Source organism: Thunnus maccoyii, chromosome 1, assembly GCF_910596095.1.
Source record: "Thunnus maccoyii chromosome 1, fThuMac1.1, whole genome shotgun sequence".
NCBI lineage: Eukaryota > Metazoa > Chordata > Actinopteri > Scombriformes > Scombridae > Thunnus > Thunnus maccoyii.
Window position 1 is genome coordinate 5,968,591 of NC_056533.1, and position 25,789 is coordinate 5,994,379.

At 39.7% G+C, this 25,789-nt stretch overlaps 1 long non-coding RNA gene across 1 annotated transcript; it reads left to right on the plus strand.

The window, feature by feature from the left end:
- The first annotated feature begins 202 nt into the window (after positions 1 to 202).
- On the plus strand, positions 203 to 21,764 carry LOC121898438. The gene is made up of 4 exons (XR_006096462.1): positions 203 to 594; positions 766 to 862; positions 4,341 to 4,434; positions 20,311 to 21,764. It is a non-coding gene; the product is annotated as an uncharacterized LOC121898438 (long non-coding RNA).
- Positions 21,765 to 25,789: the final 4,025 nt, after the last annotated feature.

Below are 25,789 nucleotides of genomic sequence, written 5' to 3' on the forward strand. Positions count from 1 at the left end.
CGGAGGAGAAAAGAGGAGGAGGAGGAAGAGGAGGTGACGGCCGGGACTGGTCGCCCGCACGCTGCCCTGCCTGGCGCGGCTACGTTATTTAGTCCGAGAGCGCTTTGAAAAATCCGCTGAGGGCAAGTCAGTCAGTCAGTATGTATGCGTATGCACGTGCGCGCGTGCACGTGCGCGCGTGCGCGTCTAGTGTAACTGCGTGTGTGTGTGTGTGTGTGTGCGTGAATCGATGAGATACGTGCTTGATTGGGTCTCCCTTGTTGTAATAATGTACATGAGGAGGAGGAGGAGGAGGGGACGGGCTCAGGGTGCTCCCATGCATGCAGGCTGACTGGAGCGCACGGATCAGCCGAGCTCTAGCGCCTACTGCCAAACACTTTCTTGGCCGCTGATGGTACTTTTCTCCCCTTTTTTTTCTTTACGTGGCCTGATAGGAGCTATTTAAATCAGCCACGCAGCGAATCAGACGTGTCTCCCAACACTGCGCTCCGCTCTCCTCCCTGCGCTTCAAGTGACCGGAGAGGCGCAAAATCCTCACCAAGCCTGTCCCTTTTATTGGCACTGAGCGGAATAAAGTACTTTTTTTCTTCACAGGTAAGCTCAAAATACTCCTTAGTCGAGATGTAGGTTGTTCAAATATTTTCTGGAGATGCCGTTGCTCCTGTTTTCTGGCAGTGTTTTAACCTTTCAGTGAGGAACAAAAGTTTTTTTGGATTCAACTGAGTTGGTGAAGTGGATAAAAAAAATATGCTCCTGTATTTTCAGGCAATCCTCAGGGTGGAACGCGAGGCTTCACGGTGGTGAAAACAAAGGATAAAGGATTCTTGAAGAGGGAATGGAATAACAAGGGAGGGCAATAAGGGTGAGTTGCCAAAGGCTGTCTTTCTCTCTCCTCCTGTCTTCCTCTGCGCCAGATGTGGTGCTGCTGCGCCTCGTCTCTCACGCTCGTCAATAGCCGGAGAAACAGCTTTCTTCGTCGGATCCGCCGAGGGAATCAGATCTCCTCAATCTGTCTCCCCGTGCCGCTCCTTGGGTGAACCGGGGAGTCTGTCCGTTCCTGTTCCGTGCACCGGGTTCGGTGGAAGGATTGGTGATTGGTGACTCTCCGCCGATCGAGGATGTTTTCGCCCTAATCTCGCCGCGACTGTGTGCCGCTCCACCACTGCATGCCGTTAGATCCGCCCAAGCATCTGTCCGTCTTTCCATTGGCGCATCCATCAGTGTCACACACACACACACAGCTGCCGTGCGCACATTCCTTGCGATACTACAATACCCCCTCCCACCCCATAGTGTACACTCAAACATAACACTCCTGCACGCACGCAAACACACACAACACGCGCGCGTTCGCGGGCGATGGAGGGCTCTCCTCTCAGTCTGACTGACACAGTCTGCTTTAAAGCTCGTCAGCGAGCTCCGTGCGTTTTTGTTTGGCATTCTCATTCCCAAATAGGAGTCCGAGTGCTTTTTGCTTCTCATGGCGCCACTATGTTACCTTACTTACCAAAATGCTTACAATAACCGAAACAAACAAACAAACAACAACAACCAAAAAAAAAAACCACACAAAAAAAAAAACAAAACAACAAAAAACAATTTGCGTAAAGTCGCCGACTTTTGAGACATGGAGACACTTTTACCTCCTCGACATAAAAGATTTCAAACAAATATTTCATGTCACACTCAGCTGGTTTTTCAGTGATTTGCGCTTGGATGAAAATAAATTTACTTGCAAAATAATTATGTATTTTGAGAAAAAGGACAAGAAACATATCTGCTTAATAAAAGGAATGTTTACCAGCTAATGTGCCCAGGTAAATGCAGAAATCATTTTATAATATTCATAGCATTTATTATGTTATTAATTAACTGAAATTGAAAAAGATATTCTATACACCAAATACAAAAACATCTATTTATTATTTAATATCTCTAAGATATTAAACTGTTTTTTAAAATTTTATTTTAATGACATATCATTATAGGCCTACTATGTTTTTATTATTAATTTGTGTAGCACATCTGGAGAGATATTAGTCTATCTTTTCTTGTTCTTTTTCCAACTCTCCTTTAAACAAATCTTGACTGGAGGTGTTTTGAACCGGGCACATTAATGGGATACAGACATGACCCACTACGCTTACCTTATAGGACCATATCCAAGAGAGAGAGAGAGAGAGAGAGAGTGAGAGAGAGATAGAGAGAGAAAGAAAGAGAGAGAGTGGGGAGGGGGGAGCTTTGATTTATATGCAGTAACCATCATACATATCACGCACACAAAACTTATTATCACAGAATTGTCACAAAGTAAGTCTTTCTCCTTCTTAAAGTCTTATGTTTCTACCTCTCACAGCGGTTAGACACTCTTCACTCTGATGTGCACTGCGAATTCAGGTCCTGATGATTTATACCAGTGTGGCGGTGAACTGGGTTTAGGTAGGAAAACTTCACAGCTCATTGTCTGCCAGATGTGTTTGGATAGAATGTATCCAATATGCGCTTTTCTGACTAATTTTTGGCGTTTAACTCGCAACTGACAGTACTGACGGTAGCTGCGTAGTTTTAGGAGTTGTGAATCCTCTTTGACTGTCGATCTCTGAAATAAAATCTCGACGCCAAAGTACTGTTGAGTCTCGTCTATAATTATGACTCTTGAAAGCAGCTGTGTGCATATTCCTCTAACAATACAAAGCCAGTAAATAGCTTTTTATCGACGTCATTTATAGTTAATTCGGTGTACTTTATTTACAAAGATAAATGTCTCTTTTCATCATTATTTCATGCAATATTTTTACTTATGCATGTTCAGCAATTAATGTTAAAACGGAAACAAAGTAAAAATTGTAGTTTGAATTTGAAAAAAATTATTCTGTTTCACATTAACGTTAGTTCTCCATAGTTTTATCTAAGATTTTATAATCAGGGACGTGCATTGTGTGTGTGTGTGTGTGTGTGTGTGCCTGTGTGTGTGTGTGTGTGAGAGAGAGAGAGACAGAGAGAGAGAGAGAGAGAGAGAGAGAGAGAGAGAGAGAGAGAGAGAGCGAGAGAGAGAGAGATAAAAAGAGAGAGGCAGACTGAGTATTCATCTCGATGATATTAAAACGGTCAAATAAAAAAACTTTCCAAAACATTTGAATGTTGTGAAAGTGATGCATTTAAAGATGCAATGCACTGAGGAAAAACAGAGCTGTGTTACAAAACGTAACTCAATATGTTTCACGTGGAGATTTATGCATATTTATGCGTTATGTAATAAAAAGGTGCCAAATTCATCTATGTATTAAACTTTTTAGCTGGAGGTTCGTATGTTTTTTTGGAATTTGTTTTTTTTGGGGGGGAGTTTAGCTCTGGGTTCAGATTAGTCACTTTACTGTACACATGTTCATTTATTAATCTATTCTCTGATCGGCAAATTATTTGAACTTTATCATGACTGTGAAACAGAAGATAAAACTTTATGTTGTTTACGAACGGCAGTTTTTGAGCAGGAAGCAGTTTCCTCCTTTAAATTTCAAATTCATCATAACGGATAAGTGATTTTAAAATAAAATAAACGAATCATCTTCCACAATTGTTCAGAGTGTTATAATTGTTCCACTGCTCTGTTTGTATCAACTAAACCTCTGCAAAACAAAAATAATCCAGACATTCATTTTTACTTGTTGGCCTATACTGTGTGATAAATATCACAGTGTTCGTGCTGGTACGTTTTCATGCCTTCACTGATATTAAAACTAATTTAATTGAACTCACTCGCCTTTGGTTGCTCACAACTGTGATATTCAAGTCGCACTGATGATATGAACAGATTTACTTCTTCCCTCTGTAAACAATATAAGCACATCATGCGGAGGGATAAATCTGTGGTGACACATTAAACTAGTTCGCTGGAATTACAGGACGCGGACATAAAGGCGGACTCGCACGGTTATATTATGACAGCCGCGTGGATGAGTCATATTTGAGTGTTTTTGTCCACTTCCAGTCATAGACCCTATTTAAGGATGTGAGGAAATTGTTTGTACAAATGACGAAGTTATTAAGAAACAATTATTTATACTGATTCCATCAACAATTAAACAGACAAATTGAGCTTAAAGCGCAAAGATCAGTGTGAGCACACACCAGTCTAGACTCCTACAGGCTTCACAGCAGAGCCATCCCCCCCTTTAGTGTGTGAAAACTTCTGTTTTACGCATAAAGGTCAGGTTTTTATTCCGGTGTTAACTTTGTATCCCGGGTGATGTGTGTATGTGTGTGTGTGTGTGTGTGTGTGTGTGTGTCCATGTGTGTGTGTGCGTGTGTGTGTGTGTGTGTGCGTGTGTGTGTGGTGAAAGGGGAGCTGTAGTAAGGGAGTCGGGACCTCGCATCTGCCTTCTGCCGCTGCTGTCTTCACGCACAAACCGGAGCTCCAAAAGCGCTCTTCACTGGGTGAGTCCAAACTGGATCCTGTCCTATTAATATTGTTATTATTTTGTAATAGGCAGTCATGATAAAGTAAAACAAACAAAAAAACAAAAACAAACAAAAAAACGTCTGAAGTTACTTGGAGACCCCATCCATGCGCGGTCTCGCGCGTGCACGCACGTAGGCGCGCGCACACACACATTCAGCACCCGTGCTTTTTAAGGTGGTATTTTTTATTTATTTTTATTTTTTTCACATAGATGCATCACGAACAAATACACAGGTTTCAGTAATACACTTTCCTCCAAAAATGTAAGCAGTAAAAGCGCGTTTTAAAGTTCTCATGCCATATTCTATTAGCTGCAGGGACTTTGTCCCAGTCCAGATTAGGCTTTAGTGAATTTCCGCCCCCTCCTCAAAACGCAAATAGATGCGTTCGGTTCAGCAGAAACAGGAGGAGGTTTAGTGCACAACCACTGTGATTTATCTCTGAGCTCCACCACTCTACACCATCCGTGATTCCCTCGTTTTTTCTCCTCCTTTTTCTTCTTGTCCTACGATGATCACCATAGCGGATAGTCGGCGTTGCGCACCGGCTTCACGGCACACTGGTTTCTAGCAGAGTGGATAAAGAGCCAGGGGGAGGGACAGTCCACAGAGCAGCTTGGAATAAACGCATGGAAATAAAAAAGGAAGAAATAGTATAATACACTGTATGTAACCTAAACCCTAAACTATTGCACAGTGTCTGAATCCTGTTATCTGAGCTCGTCACGATCAAACATTTCAGGGCACAAAGTGGGACAATGGATGATAAATATATAAAAAGGTGATTAAGAGTTGTGCAGGTCAGCAAACTGGCTTGCATTTACAGTTTAGAAAAGAAGATTTCATGGGAATAATGTTCATCTTTACAAATAATTTACTCTGATTTTGACTTTTTGATTCTGGAAATCTGTTCATTTTTTTTAACCTAAAACACTTGAAAACATGTTAAAAACATATTGATGTAGGATATATTCTATGAGATAAATACATTTACCTGAAACAATAAGCTCTTTGTCTGTATCAGGAAAACGCCACTTAAGTAAAAAAAAAAGAAATCTTGAACAAAGTTGATTTTTATTGGAAAGAAAAGAAATGATCTCTCTGTTGGAAGATGAAGCTAATTTAAAACTCCAAGCTCCAGTTAATGTCAGGCTTTAAAGAGAAGACTACAAGCCTCACACACCCTACTTTAGTTTTCAAAGTTGTTCTTTTTTCCCCCTCCCAGAAATCTGCTTTTTGTCACCATGTTTTTGATTTTCTTCCTCCCAGCCTTAGGCCGTGCCTGTGGCTGTTGGCCAAACCCTGCTGCCTAGCCCGCTTCAATTTGAGACTGACTGTTTTATTATGTAGTGTTAAGGTTTCGTCGATATCTGAATGACCTCCAAAACTTGCCTTTCCTAACACAGACCGCTGGTGGTGGTATTCACCAAAAAAGAAAAGCCACCAATTTGCATGAAGAGAGGGAAGAAAAAGGAGGCCAGGGTGAGACTCTCCTCAAATAACCTTAAAAGTTACAAACTCCCACCAAAAACAAGACAACGCATTGACAGGGGAAGCTGAAAAAGATAGAGTGGATGCTCTCTCTCTCTTTCTCTCTCTCTCTCACTCCCTCTCACTCCCTCCCCAGTGTCCTCGCTCCCTCCTGCCTCGTTGGGTGTGCTGCGGAGCTAGCAGGGTTGAGAGGGCAAGTGCTGACCAGCCCTCTTTCTTTCTCTGTCTGCTGTTACTAGGTCACCACACACACACACACACACACACACACACACACACCCAACACAGACCCACACGCATGCACGCACACACCTCTCCTTGCGGTCAGTGTTGCCACCAGGGAGAGGGGTAATTTAAGCCCTCCTTGATGTAGCCTATTCATCACTGTCCCGAGGTCCGCACTTCAAAATTAAAGTCTGATCTACAAAGTTAGAGTGAAATGAGATAAAAATTGGCAGAGGTCACCGAGGGCTGGGCCAGTCAAAACACAAAGCTGCGGCTCAGCTGGGCCGGTATGAGGTGCTGCTTTTATTACTTTTCTCTACATTCTGCGGGTGGCTGTGGGTAGTGATTTATGCTTTTAAGGGAAGAAGTCAAATTAGAGGAATAACTTGTTGGGGAGCCTGGTAGGTCAGCGCTGATAAACTGGAGGGGAGGACCAGCGGTCACGACTGATGCTTCATTAGCATAGCCTGAATATGTAGTATGTATTGTATGCAACTATCACCAATGAGACAATATTGCAACTGAGTGCTTTATATGATAGCATAAACTGTTCTAAATGTGATTAAAATAGAAATGATTCAAAAACCGAACAACCCTGAGCTACAATACCAAATGAACAGCTGGATCATATAAAGAAAAGACATGTGATGGCGTATGACTGGTCTCTATTACAGTAATAATTGTAAAATCAAAACATCAGTGTCCTGATTGCATTATTGTGCTAATTTCATTAAAATCACATCCTGCAAACAGCATTACAAGATAAAATGTCAGTTAAATGCAGGTATTGTTTTTGTTGTGAAAATGTCTCGCAGGTAAATGTGGAACAGTCGAACTCATTATTGCCTTTAAAGGCACAGTAAAATGGCATTTAGAGCATCTTAAGCTTCTGTAATGTGATGCGTCTCCGAGAGGGATTTGATCATAGCATTCAGGGATTTGATTGGATCGCTGGGTGTGACTGAGCCAGTGCAGAGTCTCTGGAGAACCGCAGCGATCCAGAGCTGTAGAGGACTGTTGGCCTCCACCAGCAGCAACACTCCCTCATCCGTGCTGTGAGATCAGGAGGTGGAGAATGAGAGGGAAATGAATAAATTAGGCCACAACCATGCACTTTTGGAAAACAGAATTTTTGTCAGCTGATATTCAAACACACACCTCGTAACCATGATACTGCCCTACTATTACAGTATGACTCTTAGTTGCCTTATAGTGTGATTTGATTGGATAAATTCATGTGTGTGTTGGTTGAATGCAGGATGAGTCATCAAAATTGTTTTTTTAACAGGAAGAGAAAAGAGAGCGATTAAACACTTAAATGCTTTTTTCGACATATGTTTCATATGTACCGAGCATTAGAAGAACAATCAATGGAATAATGTGGAGGAAAAAACCTTGGTAAATTTATTTTCTATTTCACTGTAAGTCAGACGCACAATTAGTGTGTGTTTACTTATACGACAAGTCATAAAAAGGCAACTGTAAAGTAAATTCACAGACGGATATATTTAGGAGGAGAAGGTATTTCTGAGGAAATGTTTGTGTCTAATGTCTGATGCAAGTCTGATGAGTTACACTGTTTATCAGCGTACAGTGTGACGGCGCACCGCTGAGTGAGTCACTACTTCCTCCTTACCCTGTGTACGTGTGTGTGTTTTGTGTGTATGTGTGTGCGGAAACCATGCTGACAGCTGCAGCTCATTACAGGCACTATTACTGATGGGGACTGCTGGGGGAAATTCCTCCTTCCACAGAGCAAACCACCCTGTTTACCACACACACACACACAAACACACACACACACACACACACACACACACACGGGTCTCGCTTATTCATATACCAGAGCTGCAACATCTGTAACTGAAACAAAAATGAGAAAGAAACATTTACTAAACATTTACTCCTGAGTGAAAAATGAAGAAAAAAGGAAGCTGGATTCTAGAAAAGAGGTGAAGATTATTTGATATATATGATTACATTTTTCCTGCTGCAGGAGAATGAAAGACATCCCTCACCTGTATACGATGTGTGCTCTTTAACATGTAGTACGCATTGAGTTCTGTAGGTGAGTGTGTGCACGCGAACACACACAAACACACACACACACATACACACACACATACATACACACAGCCACAGGGTGAGCAAACTAAAGAGGAGATGAGATCACCGGAGCACTCTAAGCCTTGCTATATTGGCAAACAGCAACGTCTCTCTCTTTCTCTCTCACACACACACACACATACACAGCCATGGAGTATACAGTGTCCAGTGACGTTAATGAGAGGGCTGAAAGCCAGACACACATGTGCTAGAGTCATTAGGGAAGACTTCATAGCTACACTTCAGGCCACTACACTCCATTACTGTACTTCATTGGTTACACTGTTGTAAAATAGTGGTTTCTCAAAGTCAGGTCCAGGGACCACCAGGACTCCTTTGAGAGCTCCAGGAAGTTCCTCTTTAAGTTAAAAAAAAAATCTGTTACCTGTTTTCCTTAATCTTATTTATAAGACGCACAATGTTGCAAGTTACAGGGATAAGTATTTTTGCCTTTTACACTCTCTGATAACATCTCTACCTAGACAGTAAAACTCGAATATAACACTGTCCTTTTTTTATCAGTTAGTTATTTTTCCTGTTATTGTCGGTGGTGCAGTAGATGTGGTTGTGACAGCAGCAGAAGTAGTAGTTTAAATGTTAGTTACACTTGATTAATTAGCTCTTAAATGGGCAGACCAAAAGAGATTTATTTGCCAAGTAGGACCATGAAAGAACACCAATAGAAGTTGCACATAAACAGCTTTGTACACATCACAGCAAGTGAAAATTTAGTAAGTAAACAAATTTCAAAGTGTTTTAGTGCTTCCAAATTCATAGTTCAAATTCTAATATAACGTAATCATAGAAAGGAATTTCACTTGGTCAGACATGCAAAAATTACACCAAGATAGTATATATTTTCTTATCATCAATAAATGCCATGAAAAGATCAAAACCAACAATTAGGGATGTCTTGGTGGTACCAATTAACGGTTAACCGCCGAGAATACTTTTGACCGGTTACGCATGTTGGTCTATAGGTTAATTTACATACTAGGGTTGGGTGCTGAATTCGTTACTTCAGGTTTCTCGTGTTAGATCAATTGGTACCAAATTTCGGTACTTTGCGGGACAGAGTGAGCGCAGCCCCAAAATAAGTTATAAAAGCACACATTTACCAACTGACGTGTCTCACACGGAGGCTCAACATTGACAGGAGCACCAACCCGCAAATACAAAGAGACGTGGCAGATCCATGCTGCCAATCAGTGTGGTAGAGCGCAAGTGATTGAAAGAGCTAGTTTGGTACCTCAAATCCAAGTACGTTATTACATCGAGAGCTGCTGTGACTACACGCGTTGAAAACACTTTGAGGTGCAGACGGATGAGCTAAAAATCAAACTAACCAGGGCAGACAAGCTAGCTCTGACCACCGACTGCTGGACTGTTCTCACAAACGAAAGCTACATTACAGCTTTTCTTAAAAATTAACCAGTTAGTTACCGGTTAATGGATGTTGATCTACTAAAATCAAAATTAACCAAAACTGAAATCCCTACTAACAATGTGTTACTCTCAATACATGACAGTTTCTCTACCATGTTTGTTGCACTCATCCCCCAAATCCAAAAAAGGTAAATAAAATATACAGTTTCATTTAATGAAAAAAAGGCGGAGACATTTCATAACACAGCTGTAGGTATGAGGAGCAAGGACTATTTTCAGCTGCGGATTAATACGTGTTAATGAGTATTCAGGATGCCAGGATGGTGTAAGTGACACTGACTCAAAATAAACTACAGTACCCATGTGTATTGTAATATATGAACATGTCACGCTGGGCAACAGAGTGAGTCACTGATGAGTTTTAAATAGTGTTTGGATAACAATGGTGCTTTATGGACAGAGAAATAAGATATATTAAACTTTGGCTACACGGGAAATACTTGTTCAATCTATTCATTGTTGGTTTCGGTTCTTTTAATGGGATTTGTCAACAATAAGATACAAATATAATAATTGCACAAGTCTTATTCTTTCAGGGAAGATCAATATATTTATTTCATTGATTTTAAATGAAATCATTCTAGAAGACGCAGACCTATCCAGTCGCCTCTCTGTTAGCTCACCTAAATTTATACTCTTTACATTTATTTTTACAATATTAGTTGTACTTTTTGTAAATAATATTGGACGAATGGTAACATATGACTACAAGTCACTCATCAGGATAAGGAAATGCTCAACTCACCACTTTGTAAACTCCCCTCCTGCCGACTATGGCTACTTGGCCGGTCAAGGTTTTCAAATGTAAACATCGGAGTAAACATCGAGGAAAAGGTGTAGGGGATAAACACCAGCTAAGATCCCGACCACATAGACAAGCAAGACCATCTCTGCGTCCATCTCTGCATCTATCTCATCATCAGAGGAAACACTGAGGTAAACGTGGAGGGATTAAGCACTGGCTGCAATCTCGGCCAAATGGATCTTCTCTGCCAAGCATCCTGCTAGCCAAAGTACAGTCCTATGTTTCACCAACATTTGCCTAAATCCTGGAATATCGGACAGCGCCATTCAACCAGATGACTCTTTTTCTGTATATCGATCCGACAGAACACAGGACTCTGGCAAGAAAAAAGTAGGAGGCATGTGGTTTATGGTGAATAAGGATTGATGTGACAGTGGGAATATTAAAATGCTATTCCATTCCTGCACACATGATCTGGAGTTATTGTCAATCAAATGCAGACCGCAACTCCAACCGAGGGAATTAACATCAATCATTATCACAGTGGTCTACAGCCTACCCCAGGTGAGTACGAGGCTGCTGTCGGATCTTTGCAAAGACTTGAACTGCTCACAGATCAGTAATCCTGATACTGTGCTCATTGTAGCTGGAGACTTCAATCTGGCTAAACTTAAAAAGGTTATGCCTGACTTGACACAAGAGGTCAGGAAATGGTCAGGCCAATCAGAGGCCACCCTACAGTCTGAACTACATGACGCAGTCTGGAGCACGTTCCAGGACACCACTGTAGACGTCACCGATGACATCAATGGATTCACTGAGTCTGTGGTGGATTTAATTTGTGAAACAACAGAAGCAACCGTATCTAAAACTACAATTAAATTACATTCCACAACCAGAAACCATGGATTACCAGAACCATCCGGGATGTCATAAACACACGCACTGGAAACCTGGGCAATTATAAAGCAGCCGCCTACAATGTAAGAAGAGTAATAAAGGAGGTGAAAAGGGACTACGGGAAGAAAGTGGAACTACAATTCCAGGAGGGCAATCTCAGATCTCTAGCAAGTGAACTTAACAACTTTTATGCTTGCTTTGATATCATTGGCAGCCAGCAAGCAAAAACAGCTGAAGCAGAGGTTAACGGATGGGTGGATGCACCTTTCACACCTATCATCTTTTCTGAGTATGACGTTAGGAGGGCTTTCAAGCGTGTGAACACCCAGAAAGCAGCAGGACCAGACGGTATCAGTGGGTGGGTCCTCAGACTATGTGCAGACCAATTAGTGCCGGTGTTCACAATGATATTCAATCTGTCTCTGGCTCAGTCTGTCATACCCACGTGCTTCAAGAAGTTCACCATCATTCCTGTGCTCAAGAAAACAAGACCAGCCTGCCTGACTACCGCACAGTGGCACTCACTGTAGTGAGAAGTGATGAAGTGCTTTGGACAGCTGGTAAAGGATTACATCTGCTCCTCACTACTCAGCACACTGGACCCACTACAGTTTGCCCACCATCCCAACTGATCAACGGGAGACGCCATGGCACACGTTCTCCATACCACCCTACCTCACTTAGACAAGAAAGGGAACTATGTGAGATTGCTGTTCATTGACTACAGTTCAGCATTCAACACCATAGATCCCTCCAGGTTCATCACAAATCTCAAGGATCTGGGATTAAACACCTCACTCTTGACTTCCTGATGGGGAACTAGGGACTAGGAACATAAATGAGGTCACTCCCTAAGACCCCTCCACCCCCCCATCATAAATTGGCAGAATTACATTTCACTGTGATTGTAACTTACATGATCACATGTGACAAGTAAACTTGATTGATTGATAGAATATTTCAATTATAAATAAATTATAATAGCATAGTACAGAAAAAATGTTTCTAGAATGCATAAAAACATTAAGAATATCAATTTAGTCACTCTTTTATTTTGATGACCCAGTGCTAACAATAAATTTTGTAATAAGTTTTTGTCAATGAATGTTCTGTTTAAAATTTCATGGGATGCATTGAAATAAACTCTATAAAGGATGTCTGTGTACCCTCTTTAAACATACATACATACATACATACATACATTTTGAATGTATTAACAGTAAAAAGTGATAAGACATGTCAAAAGATGACAGAATATTTGGTCTGAATATACAATATAATAGTTGTAGGATTTTATAGCCTTTTACAAGTTTATACAATATTTTAATGCTGTTGAAATTACACCATTCTTTCTTTTGGTATTTACATCAAGTTTCATTTGGAAAAAAGATAATGTTAAATGCTGATTTGAGGTGTGTAGCATGACAGTAAATGCTTGCATCATCAGCATAGAGACAAAGATTGAACTAGTGGTCGGTATTTGTAATTGCAGCTGCAAGTACTTGAAAATCACAAAACAATTCTGTCTTCATCTACCAAGATTTATTATAAGTACATTCTGTCATAACCTAATAATGCCATGCTCTCTTTCTCTATCCCTTCATGAACAGAGAAAAAGAGGGAGAGAGAGAGATAGAGAGAGAGAGAGAGAGAGAGAGAGAGATGGTCTGCTCCATGCTGTGATGTATCTGTTGCATTAATCAGCCTCTTAAATTGGAACAGGCTGCTTTTATTAATTATATTCAACATGAAGATGATGGGGCCTCTCCCAACCATACCTCCCTCCTCGTTTAGACACACCAATCACTTCCATGAAGAAAGAAGACAGTAAAAAGAGAGAGAGAGACAGAGACAGCATCATTAAAAGCAAATAAAAGAGAAAATTGGACGATGCAACAGGGAATGCAATGAAGGAATGAAGGCGGGGTAAAATAAAATGAGAAGTGACACCAGGGTGCATAAAGGGTGGTAGAGTTGTATTGGCATCTCTTTCTTTAAAACATATTTACCTGAAGGCAAAATTAGTGAAAACATACATCTGGTGCGACTCCTGCCTGCAGATACTACATTGGTAGTGTAACAGCATTTTATTTAAAAATTCCTTCTTGACAAATATAATGATTTATGTCCTAAATTGTTCTAGATGTGTCCAAGATGTGCACATATATTGAGTATACTTTTTTTTTCATTTACAAAATTTTAAGAATTTTACTACAGTATGTTCTCATCTTTCAGAAACATTCTCCTCAGCAACCCCCTTCCCAATTGGTTACATTTTCAAATATGTAACTCTTGAAGCAAAACTGATACAGTTTTGTTTTTTTTAACACCAGGTGTTTTATGAAGTAGACAGACTGCAGATTGCAATTATCAGTCACTCAGGCCACTTAGCATTGGAATATAGCAAAATAATGTTAATGATTCACATAATGGATCTGTATTAAAAGCCCATAAGAATAAATTAAATCCTTTAAATAAGTAACAAGACTGTTTTTGTGGAACACACTTGGTTCTTTTTCAGTGTGTTTTAATAACTTTAATCTTGCACATTTTCTACATGTTAAATCACTACTTAACCAAAGAATGTTTGAAATGTTTAAAAGAACCATTTCAGAAAGGGTTGATGGTGTGTAGATGGTTCGGGATCTTTTTTGTGAATCATTCAATGGTAGTATTGTAACATCAATTTATCATCACTAGATTCATTTTGAAACATGAAAGAGAACCTTTTGCTGCCAATTATGTGAACATCCAGTTACAGTGGGCTATGTAGTAAAACTCTGATGCCATTCTCAAATAGGTTGTCCCACAGTGCTTAAACACCATGCATATTACCTTCACATCAAGTCCAGCTTGAGGTTGTGTTTACCTGGCAACTTATCTGAACTTCTGCAATGCTATAGACAATGCCCATGTAGAACTGTGCACAGGCCTAAAACTAAGATCCAAATCCAACCTGCAACCATGTCTTTAAGACCCAACCCAACTGAACCTGAAAATTTGAGACCTGAACTTGACCTCTTTATTTCAGCCATTACGGACTATTAGCTCATCAAGCTAATGCAATGGCTATTTCTTAGCATGTTCCCACTTGGAATTATGAGTTGGACTTGAAACATGTGACGTAAATGGATGCAGATGACTGCACAGACAGAGAGAGAGAAGGAAAAATATGTTAATAAATTACATTTACAGCCCAACCTTTGTCCAGGAGTGAACTCTTACACAACTGCAGGTCAGGTAGCAGAACTCTGCTTGTAATGTTATACACAACAGACAAATGAAAAGATGACTACTTTCTGAATGGTTGAGATGGATCAGGTGAAACAATAACAACCCCGGCTCATGCTAACTTGCTACCATTAGCGGCTACACTATGATACTGTATATTGTGATATTGTTGGACATACATAGCAAACATAGCACTGGGTTCCAGAGACACTCAGAAGTCAAATGCTGTATATTTCAGGATATATAGCAAGTGCGTGGGAGCCACTCCACACTGAGAGCTCCAGCGGATACAAATCACACGCCGATGCTCTTGTCACGCGGAACCCAAAGCCACTTCAGCTGCACCCGGTGTTTATCTTACGATGACATTCTCCCTGCTGTTACGCCGAGGCCTCCCTCCTCCACACACCCACTTCCACCCCAGCGCTACCCCTTATAGGATACCTGCTAAATGGATGGAGAGACAGATGAACTTAATGGTGGCAGAGAGATACAGAGAGAGTGAAGTGGAGGGAGAGAAAATGAGCACACATTTGTCCTCTGTGACAACACCAATGCCGTCTCAGTTATGAGAGGTCCTGATGTGACACAAGGGACGTTTGGTTCTGTATACATATGTTGAGTTTCTATGTGAGAAAAAGAACTGTGTGTTGATAATGAGGGTCTGCTTTCTTGTATTTGAAACTAGATTAAAGTGCTGAATTAGAATTACTCATAGGTTGTGGCAGAGTATGCACAGGTCTACATTTAGGGTCAGGTTTTTTTGGTTGAGAGTGTGAATCTGAAAAACTCTTCATATGCAACTAATTTGCATTAGAAAATATGTTTTGGAGTATTACATTTTTATCAGCGTAATGAGGAAACATTTATATTGTGAACGTGTCTGCAAAATGTTCACTGTCAGTGTATTTATTTTGTTTTCCTACAATATCAGCTCCATGGCAACTAAAGCATGATTAACTCTATTATGCTTCGGAAACTGGTTAAGGTTAGGGAAAGATTGTGGTTTTGATTAAATATTGAAAAAGTCAACATTGATGTGAAGGACACATTTTACTTTTTTAATATTTAACCAAATCCACAATCCTTCCCTAACCATGTGGCAATGTTTTTGTTGTTTTGTTTTCTTTCTCAATGAAGTAAGTGCTACATTTTTGTACCAAAAGCAACAAGGAGGTGATTATGGTAGACGATGGTCAGGACTGTAAAACCAGAAACTGGGCTTTGCATCCTCAGTCCAGTGTGTGGTTAGGTTTTTAGGTTGTTTTCAACAGAAGCATTTTGGTAAAAGCAAAAGATATTGGTTTTGGTTTAATGTTAATTTAGTAAACATGTGTCTTGTGCCTTAGGGTTAACCCCAACCATAACCCTTAAAGTCACCGTCAGCTTTTTCAATATTTAACCCAGACCATGATCTTTTCTAAACTTTAACCCAACGTTGTGAGTGCTTAAACATAGCTATAAAATAGTCTAACCTTTAGTTGTTATGAGTCGATATTGTAAGAAGACATATGTTGTGGCTCAACCTGGGATTCACATTAAGATTGAGTCTGTAGTCTATATACAGTATATTCAGTGATTCAGTGAGCATCTATAGAGTGCAGGGAGCACGTTTATACAGTACAGTATAAGGATGCACATGTCCTGGTCAGTGAACATAATCCAGACAGGAATTGTGTTTCCAAAACATGCAGGTGAAGAAAAAGAAGCAAGTGAAAAAGTGGACAAACACCAAATGCAGATGCTGCCACTGCAGTCATATGCTATTGTTCTTCATAGTCACTAGATCTCAACCCAGTAGAATACCAATGGGACATTGTGGAGTGATGTGTTAGACAGTGCAATCCACCACCATCATCAAAGCACCAAATGAGGGAATATCTGATTCATCCTTCCAGTAGAGTTCTTGAGACTTGCCAGAGAGCTTTAAACCTTACTAAGACCCTGAGTTTTCCTTTGATTTGTCACCCATCTTTATTTGTAAAATCAACTTCTTAGTATGTAAACATAATTGCAGGAGATATGAGACATAATAAAATTCCCCCAATCTTGCATACAATTACGCCAGAAGAGAAACATCTGTCTGTTCAAATAAGCTTTTATGCACATTAACTGTGTGTTTATGCCTGTGTGTGTGTGTGTGTGTGGACTGTCTGTGCACCCCCCTCTCCCTCCTCCACCCCCCCAAAATAAACTCTCACTGACCTCAGGGTGAACCAACATCCGTATGCTTGTCCACGCCTCTGCACGTACAGTAGATAGGATACTGTGTTAAATGTGGGCACCCCAGGGTGCAGTGGCCGCAGTTTCTCTCTTACAAACTGGCGGTCAGGTGCCCTTGGGCCGCGCTGAGAAGCTAGCAGAGTTGACATCCACGTCACCCAACATGTATGCCGCACGCCTGCCTGAATTAGCACTCCACTGCCGGGGCTTGAAACGGCCGGCGAACTGCCCTACCTCGGGGGAGGCGAGAGAAGAGGTCAATATGCTCAAATGATTTTCCACTTCTGCAGAGAGGGAGCAGTCGTAGCTTTAGGATATTTAGTGACACGCAGGATTGTTGATTTTCTCGATGTGTCCCCAGCACCTCAAATGCTGAGATGTGGATTTTCATCGGTGCCAGCGATGACTGATGGTTGTGAAAATAGGAAGCAGCATCCTTGACAGTAAACAGATGCTGACCAGCAGATCACCATGAGGCCTCGGAGGTTTAGGATTGTCATAGGGATGTACGTTCCGTGAAGGGTCTGAGTATATATGTGTGTGTTTGTGAATGTGAGTGTGTAGTCCATGGGAGTTTGCGAAGGCTTTCTCTCTGAAGTGTCAACCTCCCAGAGAGAGGATCAAGTGCTAAGGAGGACTCAGGAGCTCAGTGTGTGTGTGTGTGCGTGTATGTGTGTCCAGCAGCCGCACTTACGGTTTTAGGGATTGAGGAAGTGATATATCCTTTTATCTGTTACTGTGGATGACCACAAGCCTGACCAGAGTTGGCCCTGCGAGGCTAAATCCACACACTCAAAGGATGGATCAGTGTGTGTGTGTGTGTGTGTGTGTGTGTGTGTGTAGATGTACGAAGGTGCATCAGAGAGCAGGGCCTTTCTCCTGAGGGGGAAGCAGGGAGTTGAAAGGTCAAACACACATATGGGGGGTCAGTGAGCAGCCTGGCAAGCGGAACAAAAACCTCATACACACAGATACACACACTGGTCGGTCATTGTGTGAGGCTGTGTGTGTGTGTGAGGCAAATGAAAAGAGACTTAAAGATTGAAACCCATAAGATGAGCCGCAATGTTTCTGGTGTGTTATATTTAAGTTAGAGGTACTTTTAAAAAAAGATTTCTTTTCCTTGTACTACTCTGTTAGTTCACATATGGCCTGAAGATCAACAAACACTGTTTCTTCGGTGCATTTCCCATCATGTGAAGTGTCATCATGACTGTGTGATCTGCATGGAACTGTAAAATTAGCTTCTACTGGGCTGAGGTCAGGGTTTTTTTTTCCAGTCAAGAAAAAGTCAGCTTATTTAGTGATTTTGTAAAAGTGATGAAGCAATTTCTCATTAAATGAAACCAAAGATGGACTTCACTGGATTTCTACTCATTCACATTTTTACTTTGGTATGTATTCTTAAATATTCTGAAACTATTTGAATTTTCACATTTCAATATTGCGGTTTCATGAGTTTGGGTGAACTCAAATCAGTTATGATGATATTATCATATTATTTATTATTTTACAAAATCCTGCCCTCCAAATTAATGATTGTCAGCAAATTGTACTGTAAAACTAAATGAATGAGTTAAAATGGTAACAGGAGAGCTTCTGATGTCTCATACAACCATGGTGGGAAAAAAAGTCATGTTAAAGTGGGAAAAAAAGCCCTTATACAAGATAGGGTTTGGAATAAAAATATTGAATTTGAGGCACTCACAGTTAAAATTTTAATGCATTTAATAAATATGCACTAATATAGTTGTTCTCAAACTATTTTGCTTGTGAACCCTTAATAAAACATCTTGCAACCCTTCACAGGGGGCATGTCTTTGAGTTGTGAACAGTTGAATTAATATCAGACTGCTTCACCTGAATACTTTTTGAGGCTTGAAGAAAAACAAAGAAAAAAAAGGTTAAAGAAAGTCTGAAAAGAAATAACATTACATGTTTTTGTTTTGCTTATCTCCTAAACTTTTTTTTTTTTTTTGACAGTATTTGTCAAAATGACCCCATTTAAAATTTTCCGAAAAAGAGAAAGCATACTTGGAACTGGTTCTTTATATTGAAAATCCATGGCTTTGCCTTATTTCCTGTAAAAAAAACAAGTAACACAACCTTTTTGTTTTTTTGTTTTTTTCTGAGGAAACATGATCTACCCTGGAAAAAAATATGTACTTGTACTTGTATTGTGTACTACGTATCTGGTGTTTACCAGGTCAGTTTGACCTGAGAAGTTTAATCTCAGTTTGTTATTGCCAGCAGACTAGTGGATTTATTTTTTTTCACTTCCTCTTAAATCTCTGCGTATCAAACTCTCACACACATGCAGACACACACAGACTCACACCTGTTGGACATGACACAGGGCTTCCGTACATGGCCACAACTATGCCTGTGATGACTTTTTCACACCGTACAGCCTGGGACAAGATCTCCTCAGATGGAAGCTGTTGATGGCAGGAACAAAAATGTGACATTCATAAGTGCGCTGCAAAGAGGTGGAGAGATCAGTGACAAGGAGCACTTTAAGCCAGAGATCATACCGGATCATAATGTCACACAGTTTCTGTCCTAAAGTCACTAAAGCTGCTCTCCTGCTAGAGCTGCAGTGAAAAACAATACAGTAGCCATTTGTCATCTTTCACAACTTGCTGGATGTTTTGGCATGCAGTTAGCTAAGGCACTTGTTATCCTCTCTAGAAAATGTAAATAAAAAAATTATATATATCTTTGCTAATATTACAAAAAAAATTGTATTTATGTGTAATTTCTATTTCTATATTGGAAAATATGCCAAATAGACAAAAGGGGAATACCACACAAGGGTAAATTGTCATGTCTGATAATTGCTCCTGGATGTGGTTCTATTTGTAGAAAGTTCTAAATAAATATAGAAGTTGTCATGAAAATGTGTTTTTAGCCTGACAAATAATTTTACAAGCTAAAATGTCAGGAGTTGAAACTCTGCTTAAAAGCATGTGAAAAATAATGTGCACACTGCCCTTACACTTAATATATTGGTCATATAAATAGCTACTGTATTACTGCAATCAAGTGGACACCATGGCTCTATTAAACCTCTCTCTCTCTCTTTCCCTTCATATCTTTTTTCTATTTATAAAACACTGTGAGCTCACCCCGCCAACCTACGCTATGGCGACAGAAGCACGACTTTCATTTACACTTGGGATGAGGTGATCCTCTCTGCGGGAAAATAAAGATGTGATTTTGCCGCTCCCGATGTATTATACGATGTTTTATGGTGTTGTAGCGGCAGGCGGCGCACATCAGTGGGCCCAGCTACCTGACAACACAGGGAGAAACGTGTTAAAAGCCAAACCGTGTTTGTCGTCGTGTTTTCACAGTCACGATCTAAACTACAACAAGAGTCGGTGTTACTATGAGGACAAAAGGACGACTCAGATTGCTGCTCCATGATCGCAATCTCATCTCTCCTTGTCTCTTCTTCTTCTTCTTCTTCTTTGTTTCTGCAGGTTGAAGCGGAGATTTGCAAGATCTCATGTTGTTGACCTCAACTGTAGCCAACAATCTGCCAGGGTATGAAAGACCATACACACACACACACACACACACACACATATTTGCACTCCACATAAGCCATCAGTTTGTCCGACAGACACATAAATTTACATCCTCACATTCACGCACAGACCGACTCCTTTACATCACACGTCAGATCACCCCAGATTCACACACACTCTCTCACACACACGCACACACACAAAATACATCACACATCAGTTATGTCTTTTAGGCTGAAGGAAACGGGAGGGCGGGGGGCGTGTTGGCAGCAGGAGGGGTTGACAGGGGAGAAGAGGAAGTACACAGGAAGTACATTAGTTATCACTCCCATGTCTTTTCCACCTTTTCACTTCTTATCACCACCCGACGTCTCAGACCCCAGCCAAGCTGCTTCTCCTACTCATCCCACCCCTTCCTTTCCTCTTTCTGTCTTTCTCTTTCTCTCTCTCACACACGCGCCTCTAAAAATGACTTCCGTGCTCCACTTTAGTGTCGGGCCCTGGGATCTAGATGACACTTGGCAAGCTGCAGAAGCCGCAAGACAAGTGGATGAAATATTTAAATGAAAGACGGCAGGGGTAGAAGAGGTGAAGAAAGGAAGGGGGGGAAAAACAGGGAGAGAAAGGAATACAGGACAGAGGACGAGGGAAGGAGAGAGTGACGCTATTCAGACGGTGGGCAGAATGTGAAGGATTTCTTTTCTTGGCAAAGAGAGGGCCATGTGACAAGAATTGTAGACAGATTGGCTTTCACCTATGAAATAGCCTGAAGAGATATAAACCAATACAGTATGAGATCACATCGCTTTGTCTTGGAATCATCAGCTAGTCTCAGTATGTGTAAAGTACTTTCAGCAGTGGGCCAGCTAAGCTGCTTAGAAGAGGGCAATGAACCTGAAACATGACCGAGTGAAATTTAACTTTGTTACAGCAATTTCATGAACTTAGAATTATAAGATTCTATCTGACTGATAAAAATTAGGTATTCACATGACACTACTCTGACTAGTTGTAACATTTTGTGTAGGTTTATTTTTAGTTTTATGGCTCAATAGTCTGAAAAAAGAAAAGATTCTATCTCCAAAGTCAATCTATAACTTGTTGTATTGACCTCATGCGACCCGACATTTGTTCGATTTCCAGTTGTTACGGCCATAGTTAAAGCACAGTAAACACGTGTAAAATGTCTCATTCCTGATTAGTTCATATAGCTTACTATGAGGTAGGAAGACACTACAAATTCATGAGGACGCCACCATCCGTCACAGATATTGCATTAAAAAGACAATCTTTGGTGCAGTGTTACCTTTAGTGTTAACTAGTTTAAAACTGCCTCAGCTAACTTACTTTGAGTTGCAGCAGTATCTTGATGGTGAAAAAACAAGGCTAACTGATGATTAGCACACACACACACACACACACACACACACACACATATATATATATATATATATATATATATATATATATATATGTATATATTTCATTAATGATATAATTTTGAATTGTCAGCTTTTGTTCCATGATAATAAATCCATGGAATGAGGAAATGGTGTTGTTTCTATCTGATTTATTGAACCTCATTCAGAGATTACTTAAAACAAGTGTGGAAAAGGTTTGGTTTGATCATAGAGCTTTCTGATATGCATCCATATTAGATCCATGTGAAAATTCTGCACAGTGCGATGCTAAGCTTAACTAAAACCAAATGAGTCCACTGTGCACAGTGTTTAGAATAAAATTAATTTATTAGCACACAATTTGACTACATACACATTAGAAAAACATGAATACCAACGAATTGTGACCAGTCACCATAACTATTATAACAGTAACATGACCAGCTGATCCCGGAGCTGTGTGGCAGAACTGATTTAGTTCTAATTAGTTTAGCTAAGATTTAGCTAATTAGTGCCATTATATAAATAGGGGTCGATAACTCTCTCATGGAAAAAAATCTAATTTTCTTCCAGCTATAGCAGTCCTTAACACTGTACTTCCTATTGGAAAACCAGTCAGATTTAGCTAAAATGCTAAGAAACGTGATCACAAGCAGCAGATGCAAACCACACACCAACCCACTTCCGGTATAGACAGGAAGTTGAAAGACAAATCTATGGGTCAATAAGTCAATGGTTACATTTCATTAGTAGTTCCACTTCCCTTCAGCCCTCGGTATGACATAACAGCAAACGTTGCATGGAGGCCACTTGGAGAGCAGAGGGAAAGTGGGCGAGGGAGGAGCGGGAGATGTAAATGGAATGCACTTGCCCTCACAGTCAGAAGTCTCAACCTAATGAGGAACTCCGTCTCCTCTTCTGACCCTTAAATACCATAATAACATAAACAAAGACTATTGCATGGCCTAACATACTATAACGTGAAAACGGTGTGCAAAACACCATAATTCAGTAACATGGGTAGTTCTAAATGCAAATAATGGGGAATTGTAACATTCTAGTCAAGTAATTGCATAAAGCAAATTGCAGAAATATCAGAATGATTACTCAGATTATCTGGATATTATTACTTGTACTGTTGTTTGCTCAGACATTGTTTCTTTTTATTCCAGTAACAAAGATCTGTTGTTGTTTTTTTAATTTTTGAAATGTATTTAATTTATCCAACAACCTAACAATAATAAACATCAATAGTCATATATATCAAGGCTTACAGGGTAAATAAATTATATAATGAAAGAAGAGAAAAGAAAAAAAAAGGTTCAGCAGCTCAGACAATTATACAATTTACACATATTAAGAGTTTTAAGGCTTTGGAGTCTGTGTGTGCTGAATAGTTTGCATGTGTTGCTGCATTTCTTTTATAAAAAATTAAATAAATGTTTGTAATTATAAAATGTACTTTTGTGTAATGTGACATTTTGCTAAGATAATAAAAAGATTGATGATATAATACTGTTTTTGTTTTGAACTGCAGACGTCATAAAAATCAAACAGAACATTCTGCTCAACAGTGCTCCTAACTGAGTTTGTGTCTGCTTATAACTCGTCCGCTGCAGCAGACACAAAATGACAATAGTGACCACATTCAGAGCTCAGACACTGACAGTGAAGACCTGAGATTGTCCAGGCCAAAAGTAGATGCAAATCTGTAAGCAGAAAATAGAAGAACAGCAAACAGAAGAGATCACAAAGCAAGGACAGAAATCATCAGCAAAAATGAGTAGAGAAACTCAAATGACTTTTTTTTGCATTGCTATCAATTTTACTTTTACAGAAACTTAATAATTTCACAGTTCAAATCTTGGTTCATGTGACCAACTGTTTTAGTGTCTGATTAAAACATTTAGCTGAATTGTCTGAGCCAATATATATCATATCATAGCTCCTTTTAGTAAATATTACATTGCTGATGTATATTAAAACAAAATAAAACTAAACTGTCTACTTTTGTGAAGGAAATCATGGCTCAGCAGATCCAGTAGAGACTAATTAGCAGAGAATGTGTTTTTCAGTATAAGGAGTTTCTAACAGCAATACACCTGTTATAAAAGAATAATAATAATGTGATAGGATTGAAATATTTTGTATTTAGTGTAGCTTAAAGGTCACTGTTATTTTGACCAGGAAAAAAGAATGTGAAAGATGTTAAACCTCAATATCTCTAAACCACTCAGAGTCTTATAATTCTAAAGTCACAGTTTAGGTTTGATTCCATCTCCCATGCAAGATAAAATATACAATAGGGAAGCACTTTTAGGTGTGTGTGTTTGTCACTGTGTGTGTGTAGGCTATCATGTATATACTGTTCTGTATGTACATGCATGTACTGTGGATCCATGGGTATGTGTATGCAGTATAATGTGTGCCTCTCTCAGCAGCATTACTGACCTGTGTATGGTTGCCGTCCTGCTTGTAACAGACATATTATAAGGCTGGACCTCAAGCCTGTCTGTCAAAGGAGTGGGTGAGAAAGGAGGTAATGCTGTGCTTTTAGTCTGCAGGAAAGCTAATGGTCGTATATGAGAAGGGGAAAAAGTGAATCAGATTTTGCTGTGTCTTGTAGTGATCAAATAATTGTCTGGAGTATTTTGGGGGGAAAAAATTAATAAACAAATGCAGATTTTATATGCAAAGTGTGTCTTGTCATTTGTATGTTCACTGCAGCAACTACAGTACTGTACATGATAGCTCCTTCCCATGTGTACAGATGTTTGTCATCTTTTTATGTTCCCATAAAAGCAGCGTGAATCAGTCCCTAAATAAAATGTTAAATTTACTCAAAAAAAAAGACGAAGAATAACCCATGTAAAATATGTCGTACATGCTTCAGATCATACCGTCTTAGGTGCGTAGTATGTGCACAGACAAACTGGAGGAGGTTTCAGTATGTTATGTGTGTGTGTGTTTTACATGAATACCAAAAGTTTCCGGTTATTGTAGCAGAAAGAGGGGAAAAAAATCATGTTCTTCATTATCCTCCAGAACAGATTCTGCATGCAGCAATGAAAATGCTAATGTATTGCCATCCAGTAGTTCAGAGTAAAGTATTACTTCAAATAAACATTCTGTTTCCCAGTGCCGGGCTTTGTGAATAAATGGAACGGAGAAGCAACAGAGGGGTTTTCTCCTGCGCTGATTGGGTGCAGATGTGAGCTCCAGTCTGGGTTTGGTTAGAGTCCCGCTGCCAGGAATATTCGCTACAATTCAATAAATAGAGCTGTTAGGAGCGAGGCATTTCCTTGTCACCATGTCAAGGTTTCAGAGCGGATGTTTCACATTGGGTGTTTTCACTCAGCCTATACTGTATCTAAAGCTTAGTCTATACACTCAGCTTCAATGTAAAACACTGAATGCTGCTATTGAAATGCTGCAGAATAGATTCAATAATTAATTTTATGTCAAATGAATGTTTATTAGGTTTCAATTGACATGAGGTTTCCAATTGTGACACACACATTTTTTGGACCTAAGGTTTTTATTACATATATTATTTGACGATATTTACATAAAGAATCAAAAGTTAATTAAAGGTCATTTTATATTACATTACTGGACTGTTATTGATGATGCATGAAAGTGTAAGAAGCATTTTAATATTGTAGCTGGTCAACATGGACCAAATTCTAACAACATTGTGTACCGTTGGGCAGTTTAATACATAATGATGCATAATATTTTATAAATTGAACATAACGTTGTCTATTTAAGATCTTAATCTGCAGTACAACTACAGCTGTCAGATAAAAACCTGATATGTGTCATGTGGGGTGTGGAATTGTTTTGAAGCATTTTCAATGGCTTCTCCTTCATCTACTGGATCTTGGATTATACTTCATTTGTACGTTGCTTTGGACAAAAGCGTCAGCCAAATGAATAAATGAATAAAATGTAGTGGTGTATAAAGTAAATTTATCATCTCATAAATATAACGCAGCAGAAGTAGGAATTTGCAGAAAATAGAAATACTC